Source organism: Triticum urartu, chromosome 7, assembly GCF_003073215.2.
Source record: "Triticum urartu cultivar G1812 chromosome 7, Tu2.1, whole genome shotgun sequence".
Classification (NCBI taxonomy): domain Eukaryota; kingdom Viridiplantae; phylum Streptophyta; class Magnoliopsida; order Poales; family Poaceae; genus Triticum; species Triticum urartu.
The window spans coordinates 126,046,874-126,060,603 of record NC_053028.1 but is presented as its reverse complement, the minus strand read 5'-3'; positions in this window follow the sequence as shown (position 1 = coordinate 126,060,603).

The following is a 13,730-nucleotide window of genomic DNA, read 5'->3' as shown; positions in this document are numbered from 1 at the left end:
AGTCGCCCGCAAGCCATCTATGTGCAAAGCACGTCGAGGGAACCGGTCTCGCGTAAGCGTACGCGTAAGGTTGGTCCGGGTCGTCTTGTCCAACAATACCGCTGAATCAAAGTATGACATGCTGGTAGGCAGTATGACTTGTATTGTCCACAACTCACTTGTGTTCTACTCGTGCATATAACATCAACATAAATAACCTAGGCTCGGATGCCACTGTTGGGTTTCGTAGTAATTTCAAAAATTTTCCTACGCTCACTCAAGATCATGGTGATGCATAGCAACGAGAGGGGAGAGTGTTGTCTACGTACCCACGCAGACCGACTGCGGAAGCGATCACCGACGTTAGAGGAAGTATTCGTACGTCTTCACATCCAACCGATCAAGCACCGAAACTACGGGGCAACCTCCGAGTTCGAGCACACGTTCAGCTCGATGACGATCCCGGGACTCCGATCCAGCAAAGTGTCGGGGAAGGAGTTCCGTCAGCACAACGGCGTGGTGGACGATCTGATGTACTACAGCAGGCAGGGCTTCGCCTAAACTCCGGCTACAGTATTATCGAGGAATTATGGTGGCAGGGGCAACCGCACACGGCTAGGAATAGATCACGTGGATAAACTTGGTGTTTCTAGGGTGCTCTGCCTCAGTATATAAAGGACCAAGGGGGACGGGCTGGCCGGCCAAGAGGAGGGCGCAGGTGGAGTCCTACTCCTACCGGGAGTAGGACTCCCCCCGCCCAATCCTATTCCTAATAGGATTCCGAGAGAGAGAGAGAGGGTCCCCAAAGGGGAAAAGAGAGAGAGGGGGGCCGGCCACCTTCTCCTAGTCCTAATAGGACTAGGGGAAGGGGGGAGGCGTGCAACCCTTGTGGGCAGCCCTTTCACTTTCCACCAAGGCCCATGTTGGCCCATTTGGCTCCCGGGGGGTTCCGGTAACCCTCCCGGTATTCCGGTAAAATCCCGATTTCACCCGGAACACTTCCGATGTCCAAACATAGGCTTCCAATATATCAATTTTACGTCTCGACCATTTCGAGACTCCTCGTCATGTCCGTGATCACATCCGGGACTCCGAACAACCTTCGGTACATCAAAATGCATAAACTCAAAATAACTGTCATCGTAACGTTAAGCGTGCGGACCCTACGGTTCGAGAACAATGTAGACATGACCGAGACATGTCTCCGGTCAATAACCAATAGCGGGACCTGGATGCCCATATTGGCTCCTACATATTCTACGAAGATCTTTATCGGTCAGACCGCATAACAACATACTTTGTTCCCTTTGTCATCGGTATGTTACTTGCCCGAGATTCGATCGTCGGCATCCAATACCTAGTTCAATCTCGTTACCGGCAAGTCTCTTTACTCGTTCCGTAATCATCATCTCGCAACTAACTCATTAGTTGTAATGCTTGCAAGGCTTATGTGATGTGCATTACCGAGAGGGCCCAGAGATACCTCTCCGACAATCGGAGTGACAAATCCTAATCTCGAAATACGCCAACCCAACATCTACCTTTGGAGACACCTGTAATGCTCCTTTATAATCACCCAGTTACATTGTGACGTTTGGTAGCACCCAAAGTGTTCCTCCGGTAAACGGGAGTTGCATAATCTCATAGTCATAGGAACATGTATAAGTCATGAAGAAAGCAATAGCAACATACTAAACGATCGGGTGCTAAGCTAATGTAATGGGTCATGTCATTCAGATCATTCAACTAATGATGTGACCTTGTTAATCAAATAACAACTCATTGTTCTTGGTCAGGAAACATAACCATCTTTGATTAACGAGCTAGTCAAGTAGAGGCATACTAGTGACACTTTGTTTGTCTATGTATTCACACATGTATTATGTTTCCGGTTAATACAATTCTAGCATGAATAATAAACATTTATCATGATTATAAGGAAATAAATAATAACTTTATTATTGCCTCTAGGGCATATTTCCTTCAGAAATGCCATAATAGGTAGGTATGGTGGCTGTTTTGAGGAAGGTATATGGTGGGTGTATGATACCGGCGAAAAGTGCGCGGTATTAGAGAGGCTAGCAAAGGTGGAAGGGTGAGAGTGCATATAATCCATGGACTCAACATTAGTCATAAAGAACTCATATACTTATTGCAAAAATATAGAAGTTATCAAAGCAAAGTATTACGCGCATGCTCCTAGGGGGATAGATTGGTAGGAAAAGATCATCGCTCGTCCCCGACCGTCACTCATAAGGAAGACAATAAATAAACAAATCATGCTCTGACTTCATCACATAATGGTTCACCATACGTGCATGCTACGGGAATCACAAACTTTAACACAAGTATTCTTTAAATTCACAACTACTCAACTAGCATGACTTTAATATTATCACCTCCATATCTCAAAACAATTATCATGCTTCAATCTTTTCTTAGCATTCAACACACTCAAAAGAAAGTTTCACAAATATTGAATACCAAGCATATTATTATTAAGCAAATTACCATGCTATTAAGAGACTCTCAAAATAATTTAAGTGTAGCATGAGAGATCAATAGTTTCTTTAAAACAAATCCACCACCGTGCTCTAAAAGATCTAAGTGAAGCACATAGAGCAAAATTATAACACTCAAAAGATATAAGTGAAGAACATAGAGCAAAACTATTTAGCTCGAAAGATATAAGTGAAGCACATAGAGCAAAACTACTTAGCTCAAAAGATATAAGTGAAGCACATAGAGTATTCTATCAAATTTTAATTCATGTATGGCTCTCTCAAAAGGTGTGTACATCAATTATGATTGTGGCATACTAAGAAACAAAGACACAAATAATACAAGACGCTCCAAGCAAAACACATATCATGTTGGTGAATAAAAATATAGCTCCAAGTAAATTACCGATGGAAGTGGACGAAAGAGGGGATGCCTTCCGGGGCATCCCCAAGCTTTGACTTTTTGGTGTCCCTGGATTATCTTGGGGTGACATGGGCATCCCCAGGCTTAGGCTCTTGCCACTCCTTGTTCCATGATCCATCAAAAGAATTCACCCAAAACTTGAAAACTTCACAACACAAAACTCAAAATAGAAAACTCGTGAGCTCCGTTAGCGAAATAAAACAAAAGACCACTTCAAGGTACAGTAATGAACTCATTCTTTATTTATATTGGTGTTAAACCTACTGTATTACAACTTCTCTATGGATTATAAACTATTTTACTAACCATAGATTCATCAAACTAAGCAAACAACACACGAAAAACAGAATCTGTAAAAAACAGAACAGTCTGTAGTAATCTGTAGCTAGCGCAATATCTGGAACCCCAAAAATTCTAAAATAAATTTATGGACGTGACTAATTTATCTATTAATCATCTTCAAAAAGAATTAACTAAATATCACTCTTCAAATAAAAATGACAGAAGTTCTCGTGAGCCCTAAAGTTTCTGTTTTTTACAGCAAGTTCAACAAGACTTTCCCCAAGTCTTCCCAACGGTTCTACTGGGCACAAACACTAATTAAACACAAAAACACAACCAAAACAGAGGCTAAATAATTTATTTATTACTAAGCAGGAGCAAAAAGCAAGGAATAAAAATAAAATTGGGTTGCCTCCCAACAAGCGCTATCGTTTAACGCCCCTAGCTAGGCATAAAAGCGAGGATAGATCTAGGTATTGCCATCTTTGGTAGGCAATTCTTCAATGAGGCATCTATTTCCCTTAGGAACTTCTTTCTTTCTAGTGATTATCAAACTTTTAGGCATAAGATCAAAAAATTCATTTGTAGCAACCGGTTCCTTAATGATAGCAAAAAGATTAGGATGAATACTTATAGATTTAAGATCCGCAGTTTCCTTACTAGATGATTCACCCTTATTTTTAGGAACATACATAAGCTTGGCAATTTTAGTAGGAGGACTTGGAGTATTCTTTACGGGAGAAAAAGCGGTTCCCAAGTTTGTAATGATACCCTCAAGTTTATCAATTCTAGTAGAATCTAAGTTTATCTTCTCATTAACTATGGGTCCCTTTTCCTTAATATTTTTTAGAGTCATTCCTACCTTAGATCCATATTGAGTAATTTGATTGTGGATCTTTTTATCTAGATTTTCAATTAATTCAGTAGTAGCAACTTTATTTTCAATAATTTCAAGTCTTTGCATAACATGCTCTAAAGTTAACATGGTTCCATTAACCAAAAGAGGTGGTGAGCCAAATAAATTTAGCATAGCATTATAAGAATCAAAAGTATGGCTCCCAAAGAAGTTCCCTCCGGTAATGGTATCAAGGATATATCTATACCAAGGATTAACACCTACATAAAAATTGCGGAGAAGAACTAAGGTAGATTGCTTCCTCGTAGATCTATTTTGAGCATTGAAAATTCTATACCAAGCATATTTTAGATTTTCTCCCTCCCTTTTTTTAAAATTTAGAACTTCACTCTTAGGAGACAACGGGGAAGAGATGAGACTAGCCATGGCGACAAGCAAACAAGCTAGCACACGAGCAAACAAGAGCAAACGGGAAAAAGAGGCAAATAGAGAGGGAGGATAGAGAGAGAGAGAGAGGGCGAATAAAACGGCAAGGGTGAAGTGGGGGAGAGGAAAACGAGAGGCAAATGGCAAATAATGTAATGCGAGAGATAGAGATTGTGATGGGTTCTTGGTATGTTGACTTTTTGCATAGACTCCCCGGCAACGGCGCCAGAAATCCTTCTTGCTATGTCTTGAGCTTGCGTTGGTTTTCCCTGAAGAGGAAGGGATGATGCAGCAGAGTAGCGTAAGTATTTCCCTCAGTTTTTTAGAACCAAGGTATCAATCCAGTAGGAGGCCACGCTCAAGTCCCTCGTACCTGCACAAAACGATAACTACTCGCAACCAACGCGATTAGGGGCTGTCAATCCCTTCACGGTCACTTACGAGAGTGAGATCTGATAGATATAATATTTTTGGTATAAAGATGCAAAGTAAAAAGTAAAAGCACAGTAAAAAGCAAAGCAAGATTAAAGTGATGGAGATTGATATGATGAGAATAGACCCGGGGGCCATAGGTTTCACTAGTGGCTTCTCTCAAGAGCATAAGTATTCTACGGTGGGTGAACAAATTACTGTTGAGCAATTGACAGAATTGAGCATAGTTATGAGAATATCTAGGCATGATCATGTATATAGGCATCACGTCCAGGACAAGTAGATCGAAACGATTATGCATCTACTACTATTACTCCACTCATCGACTGCTATCCAGCATGCATCTAGAGTATTAAGTTAAAAATAGAGTAACGCCTTAGGCAAGATGACAAGATGTAGAGAGATAAATTCATGCAATATGAAATAAACCCCATCTTGTTATCCTCGATCGCAACGATACAATACGTGCCTTGCTGCCCCTTTTGTTAATGGGAAAGGACACCGCAAGATCGAACCCAAAGCTAAGCACTTCTCCCATGGCAAGAACTACCAATCTAGTTGGCCAAACCAAACGGATAATTCGAAGAGACTTGCAAAGATAACCAACCATACATAAAAGAATTCAGAGAAGATTCAAATATTATTCATAGATAGACTTGATCATAAACCCACAATTCGTCGGTGTCAACAAACACACTGCAAAAAGAAGATTACATCAAATAGATCTCCACAAGAGAGGGGGAGAACTTTGTATTGAGATCCAAAAAGAGAGAAGAAGCCATCTAGCTACTAATTATGGACCCGAAGGTCTGAGGTAAACTACTCACACTTCATCGGAGAGGCTATGATGATGTAGAAGCCCTCCGTGATGACGGCCCTCTTCCGGCGGAGCTCTGGAACAGGCCCCAAGATGGGATCTCGTGGATGCACAAAGTTGCGGCGGTGGAATTAGGTTTTTGGCTCCTGTTCTGATTGTTTGGGGGTACGTATGTATATATAGGAGGAAGGAGTACGTCGGTGGAGCTCCGTGGGGCCCAGGAGGTAGGGGGTGCGCCCTAGGGGGGCGCCCCCCACCCTCGTGACTGCCTCTTTTGTTCCTTGGAGTAGGGTCCAAGTCTCCTGGATCACGTTGGGTGAGAAAATCACGTTCCCAAATGTTTTATTCCGTTTGGACTTCGTTTGAAATTCTGTTTCTTCGAAACACTGAAATAGGCAAAAAAACAGCAATTCTCGGCTGGGCCTCCGGTTAATAGGTTAGTCCCAAAATAATATAAAAGTGGAAAATAAAGCCCAATATAGTCCAAAACAGTAGATAATATAGCATGGAGCAATCAAAAATTATAGATACGTTGGGGACGTATCAAGATCCCATCTTGGGGCCTGTTCCGGAGCTCCGCTGGAGGGGGCATCAATCACGGAGGGCTTCTAAATCAACACCATAGCCCCTCCGATGAAGTGTGAGTAGTCTACCTCATACCTACGGGTCCATAGTTAGTAGCTAGATGGCTTCTTCTCTCTTTTTGGATATCAATACAATGTTCTCTCCTTCTCTTGTGGAGATCTATTCGATGTAATCTTCTTTTTGCGGTGTGTTTGTTGAGATCGATGAATTGTGGGTTTATGATCAAGTCTATCTATGAATAATATTTGAATCTTCTCTGAATTCTTTTATGTATGATTGGTTATCTTTGCAAGTCTCTTCGAATTATCAGTTTGGCTTGGCCTACTAGATTGATCTTTCTTGCAACGGGAGAAGTGCTTAGCTTTGTGTTCAATCTTGTGGTGTCCTTTCCCAGTGACATCAGGGGCAGCAAGGCACGTATTGCATTGTTGCCATCAAGGATAACAAGATGGGGTTTTCTTCATATTGCATGAGTCTATTCCTCTACATCATGTCATCTTGCTTAAGGCGTTACTCTGTTTTTAACTTAATACTCTAGATGCATGCTGGATAGCGGTCGATGAGTGGAGTAATAGTAGTAGATATAGGCAGGAGTCGGTCTACTTGTCTCGGACGTGATGCCTATATACATGATCATACCTAGATATTCTCATAACTATGCTCAATTCTGTCAATTGCTCAACAGTAATTTGTTCACCCACCGTAGAATACTTATGCTCTCGAGAGAATCCACTAGTGAAACCTATGGCCCCTGAGAGAAGCCACTAGTGAAACCTATGGCCCCCGGGTCTATCTTCATCATATTAATCTCCTACTACTTAGTTTTCTTGCTTTACTTTGTTAATTTACTTTGCATCTTTATCACAAAAATACCAAAAATATTATCTTATCATATCTATCAGATCTCACTCTCGTAAGTGGTGTAGGGATTGACAACCCCTATTGCGTTGGTTGCGAGGATTTATTTGTTTTGTGCAGGTACGAGGGACTCGCGCGTAGCCTCCTACTGGATTGATACCTTGGTTCTCAAAAACTGAGGGAAATACTTACGCTACTTTGCTGCATCATCCCTTCCTCTTCGGGGAAACCAACGCAGTGCTCAAGAGGTAGCAAGAAGATTTCTGGCGCCGTTGCCGGGGAGTCTATCGCAAAAGTCAACATACCAAGTACTCATCACATACCTATCTCTCGCATTACATTATTTGCCATTTGCCTCTCGTTTTCCTCTCCCCCACTTCACCCTTGCCGTTTTATTCGCCCTCTCTCTCTATCCTCCCCTTCTCTATTTGCCTCTTGCCCGCTGCTTGTTTGCTGTGTGTTGGATTGCTTCTTGTCACGATGGCTCAAGATAATACTAAATTGTGTGACTTCACCAATACCAACAACAATGATTTTATTAGCACTCCGATTGCTCCTCTTACCGATGCTGAATCTTGTGAAATTAATACTGCTTTGCTGAATCTTGTCATGAAAGATCTGTTTTCTGGCCTTCCTAGTGAAGATGCCGCTACCCATCTAAAGCTTGTTGATTTGTGTGATATGCAAAAGAAGAAAGATGTGGATAATGATATTGTTAAATTGAAGCTATTTCTTTTGCTTAGAGATCGTGCTAAAGCTTGGTTGTTCTTGCCTAAAAATAGTATTGATTCATGAAATAAGTGCAAAGATGCTTTTATCTCTAAGTATTTTCCTCCCGCTAAGATCATCTCTCTTAGAAACGATATTATGAATTTTAAGCAACTTGATCATGAACATGTTGCACAAGCTTGGGAGAGAATGAAATTAATGATACGTAATTGCCCTACTCATGGTTTGAATTTGTGGATGATTATACAAAATTTTTATGCCGGATTGAATTTTGCTTCTAGAAATCTTTTAGATTATTGAATTTTGCTTATAGAAATCTTTTAGATTTGGCCACGGGAGGCACTTTTATGGAAATCACTTTAGGAGAAGCTACTAAACTCCTAGATAATATTATGGTTAATTATTCTCAATGGCATACTAAAAGATCTACTAATAAAAAGGTGCATGCTGTAGAAGAAATTAATGTTTTGAGTGGAAAGATGGATGGACTTATGAAATTATTTGCTAATAAGAGTGTTTCTTCTGATCCTAATGATATGCCCTTGTCTACTTTGATTGAGAATAATAATGAATCTATGGATGTGAATTTTGTTGGTAGGAACAATTTTGGTAACAATGCGTATAGAGGAAATTTCAACCCTAGGGCTTATCCTAGTAATCCCTCTAGTAATTATGGTAATTCCTACAACAATTCTTATGGAAATTATAATAATATGCCCTCTGATTTTGAATCTAATATTAAAGAATTTATTAATTCGCAAAAGAATTTTAATGCTATGATTGAAGTAAAAAATGCTTAAGATTGATGATTTGGCTAGGAACGTTGATAGAATTTCTCTTGATGTTGATTCTTTGAAACTTAGATCTATTCCACCTAAGCATGATATCAATGAGTCTCTCAAAGCCATGATAATTTCCATTGATGAGTGCAAATAAAGAACCACTAGGATGCGTGCTAAGAAAGATGCATTTATAAGAGTGTGTTCTTCTAGTTCCTATGAAAATAAAGATGAAGATCTAAAAGTTATTGATGTGTCCCCTATTAAATCTTTGTTTTGCAATATGAATCTTGATAATTATGGGACTGAATATGATCCACCTTTACCTAGAAGGCGTTCTAAGAATTCGGAATTTGTTGATCTTGATGCTAAATTTGATAAAAGTGGGATTGAAGAAATTAAAACCCTAGATGTTGCTAAACCCACTATTATGGATTTCAAGGAATTTAACTATGAAAATTTATCTTTGATTGATTGTATTTCCTTGTTACAATCCGTGCAAAATTCTCCTCACGCTTATAGTCAAAATAAAGCGTTTACTAAACATATCGTTGATGCCTTGATGCAATCTTATGAAGAAAAACTTGAATTGGAAGTTTCTATCCCTAGAAAACTTTATGATGAGTGGGAACCAACTATTAAAATTAAAATCAAAGATCATGAATGCTATGCTTTATGTGATTTGGGTGCTAGTGTTTCCACGATTCCAAAGACTTCGTGTGATTTGTTAGGTTTCCGTGATTTTGATGATTGCTCTCTAAACTTGCACCTTGCAGATTCCACTATTAAAAACCTATGGGAAGAATTAATGATGTTCCTATTGTTGCAAATAGGAATTATGTGCCCGTAGATTTTATTGTTCTTGACATAGATTGCAATCCTTCATGTCTTATTATTCTTGGTAGACCTTTCCTTAGAACGATTGGTGCAATTATTGATATGAAGGAAGGAAATATTAGATTCCAATTTCCATTAAGGAAAGGCATGGAAAAATTTCCTAGAAAGAAAATTAAATTACCTTATGAATCTATTATGAGAGCCACTTATGGATTGCCTACCAAAGATGGCAATACCTAGATCTATTCTGGCTTGCCTAGCTAGGGGCGTTAAATGATAGCGCTTGTTGGGAGGCAACCCAATTTTATTTTTATTCCTTGATTTTTGATACTGTTTAGTAATAAATAATTTATCTAGCCTGTGTTTTGGTTGTGTTTTTTGTGTTTAATTAGTGTTTGTGCCAAGTAGAACCGTTGGGAAGACTTGGGGAAAGTCTTGTTACACTTGCTGTAAAAAACAGAAACTTTAGCGCTCACGAGAACTGCTGTCATTTTTATTTGGAAAGTGCTATTTAGTTAATTATTTTTTAAGATGATTAATAGATAAATTCCTCACATCCAGAAATTTATTTTAGAAATTTTGGGGTTCCAGATCTCGCGCTAGCTACAGATTACTACAGACTGTTCAGTTTTTGACAGATTCTGTTTTTCGTGTGTTGTTTGCTTATTTTGATGAATCTATGGCTAGTAAAATAGTTTATAAACCATAGAGAAGGTGGAATACAGTAGGTATAACACGAATATAAATAAATAATGAGTTCATTACAGTACCTTGAAGTGGTGTTTTATTTTCTTTCGCTAACGGAGCTCACGAGATTTTCTACTTTAAGTTTTGTGTTGTGAAGTTTTCAAGTTTTGGGTAAAGATTTGATGGATTATGGAACAAGGAGTTGCAAGAACCTAAGCTTGGGGATGCCCATGGCACCCCAAGATAATCTAAGGACACCTAAAAGCCAAACCTTGGGGATTCCTCGGAAGGCATCCCCTGTTTCGTCTACTTCTATCGGTAAATTTACTTGGAGCTCTATTTTTATTCGCCACATGATATGTGTTTTGCTTGGAGCGTCTTGTATTATTTGAGTCTTTGATTTTTAGTTTACCACAATCCTCCTTTCTGTACACACCTTTTGAGAGAGCCATACATGATTTGGAATTTGTTAGAATACTCTATGTGCTTCGCTTATATCTTTTGAGTTATATAATTTTTGCTCTAGTACTTCACTTATATCTTTTAGAGCACGGTGGTGGATTTGTTTTATAGAAACTATTGATCTCTCATGCTTCACTTAGATTATTTTGAGAGTCTTAATAGCATGGTAATTTGCTTAAAATCCTAATATTCTAGGTATTCAAAGTTAGTAAAATTTTCTTAGGAGTGTTTTGAATACTAAGAGAAGTTTGATGCTTGATGATTGTTTTGAGATATGGAGGTAATAATATCAAAGTCGTGCTAGTTGAGTAGTTGTGAAATTGAGAAATGCTTGTGTTGAAGTTGCAAGTCCCGTAGCATGCATGTATGGTAAACATTATGCAGCAAATTTGAAACATGAGGTGTTATTTGATTGTCTTCCTTATGAGTGGCGGTTGGGGACGAGCGATGGTCTTTTCCTACCAATCTATCCCCCTAGGAGCATGCACATAGTACCGAGGTTTTTCATGACTTGCAGATTTTTGCAATAAGTATGTGAGTTCTTTATGACTAATGTTGAGTCCATGTATTATACGCACTCTCACCCTTCCATCCTTGCTAGCCTCTTCGGTACCCTGCATGGCCCTTTCTCACATTGAGAGTTGGCGCAAACTTCGCCGGTGCATCCAAAACCCGTGATGTGATACGCTCTTTCACACATAAACCTCCTTATATCTTCCTCAAAACAGCCACCATACCTACCTATTATGGCATTTCCATAGCCATTCCGAGATATATTGCCATGCAACTTTCCATCATTCCATTCGTCATGACACATTCATCATTGTCATATTCCTTAGCATTATCATGTAGTTGACATAGTATTTGTGGCAAAGCCACCATTCATAATTCTTTCATACATGTCACTCTTGGTTCATTGCATATCCCGGTACACCGCCGGAGGCATTCATATAGAGTCATCTTTGTTCTAGTATCGAGTTGTAATCATTGAGTTGTAAATAAATACAAGTATGATGATCATCATTATTAGAGCATTGTCCCAAGTGAGGAATAAAAGAGAAAGGCCACAAAAAAGAGAAAGGCCATAAAAAAAGAGAAGGCCCAAAAAAATAATGAGAGAAAAAGAGAGAAGGGACAATGTTACTATCCTTTGCCACACTTGTGCTTCAAAGTAGCACCATAATCTTCATGATAGAGAGTCTCTTGTTTTGTCACTTTCATATACTAGTGGGAATTTTCCATTATAGAACTTGGCTTGTATATTCCAACAATGGGCCTCCTCAAGTGCCCTAGGTCTTCGTGAGCAAGCAAGTTGGATGCACACCCACTAGTTTCTTTTGTTGAGCTTTCATACATTTATAGCTCTAGTGCATCCGTTGCATGGCAATCCCTACTCCTTGCATTAACATCAATCGGTGGGTATCTCCATAGCCCATTGATTAGCCTCATTGATGTGAGACTTTCTCCTTTTTTGTCTTCTCCACTTAACCCCCTCATTATATTCTATTCCACCCGTAGTGCTATGTCCATGGCTCGCGCTCATATATTGCGTGAAAGTTTATAGGATTGGGATTACTAAAGTATGAAACAATTGCTTGGCTTGTCATCGGGGTTGTGCATGATGAGAGCATTCTTGTGTGACGAAAATGAAACATGACTAAACCATATGATTTTGTAGGGATGAACTTTCTTTGGCCATGTTATTTTGAGAAGACATAATTGCTTAGTTAGTATGCTTGAAGTATTATTATTTTTATGTCAATATGAACTTTTGTCTTGAATCTTTCGGATCTAAATATTCATACCACAATTAAGAAGAATTACCTTAAAATTATGCCAAGTAGCACTCCGCATCAAAAATTCTGTTTTTATCATTTACCTACTCGAGGACGAGCAGGAATTAAGCTTGGGGATGCTTGATACGTCTCCAACGTATCTATAATTTTTGATTGCTCCATGCTATATTATCTACTGTTTTGGACATTATTGGGCTTCATTATCCACTTTTATATTATTTTTGTGACTAACCAATTAACCGGAGGCCTAGCCCAGAAATGCTGTTTTTTTGCCTATTTTAGGGTTTCGAAGAAAAGGAATATCAAACGGAGTCCAAATGGAATGAAACCTTGGGAACGTGATTTTCTCAACGAACAAGACCCGGGAGACTTGGACCCTACGTCAAGAAAGAAAAGAGGAGGCCACGAGGTAGGGGGCGCGCCTACCCCCCCAGGCGCGCCCTCCACCCTCGTGGGCCCCATGTTGCTCCACCGGCGTACTCCTTCCTCCTATATATACCTACGTACCCCCAAACGATTAGAAACGGAGCCAAAACCCTAATTCCACCGCCGTAACTTTCTGTATCCACGAGATCCCATCTTGGGGCCTGTTCCGGAGCTCCGCCGGAGGGGGCATCGATCACGGAGGGCTTCTACATCAACACCATAGCCCCTCTGATGAAGTGTGAGTAGTCTACCTCAGACCTACTGGTCCATAGTTAGTAGCTAGATGGCTTATTCTCTCTTTTTGGATCTCAATACAATGTTCTCCGCCTCTCTTGTGGAGATCTATTCGATGTAATCTTCTTTTTGCGGTGTGTTTGTTGAGATCGATGAATTATGGGTTTATGATCAAGTCTATCTATGAATAATATTTGAATCTTCTCTGAATTCTTGTATGTATGATTGGTTGTCTTTGCAAGTCTCTTCGAATTATCAGTTTGGTTTGGCCTACTAGATTGATCTTTCTTGCAATGGTAGAAGTACTTAGCTTTGGGTTCAATCTGGCGGTGTCCTTTCCCAGTGACAGTAGGGGCAGCAAGGCATGTATTGTATTGTTGCCATCGAGGATAACAAGATGGGGTTTTCTTCATATTGCATGAGTCTATCCCTCTACATCATGTCATCTAGCTTAACGTGTTACTCTGTTTTTAACTTAATACTCTAGATGCATGCTGGATAGCGGTCGATGAGTGGAGTAATAGTAGTAGATATAGGCAGGAGTCGGTCTACTTGTCTCGGACGTGATGCCTATATACATGATCATACCTAGATATTCTCATAACTATGCTCAATTCTGT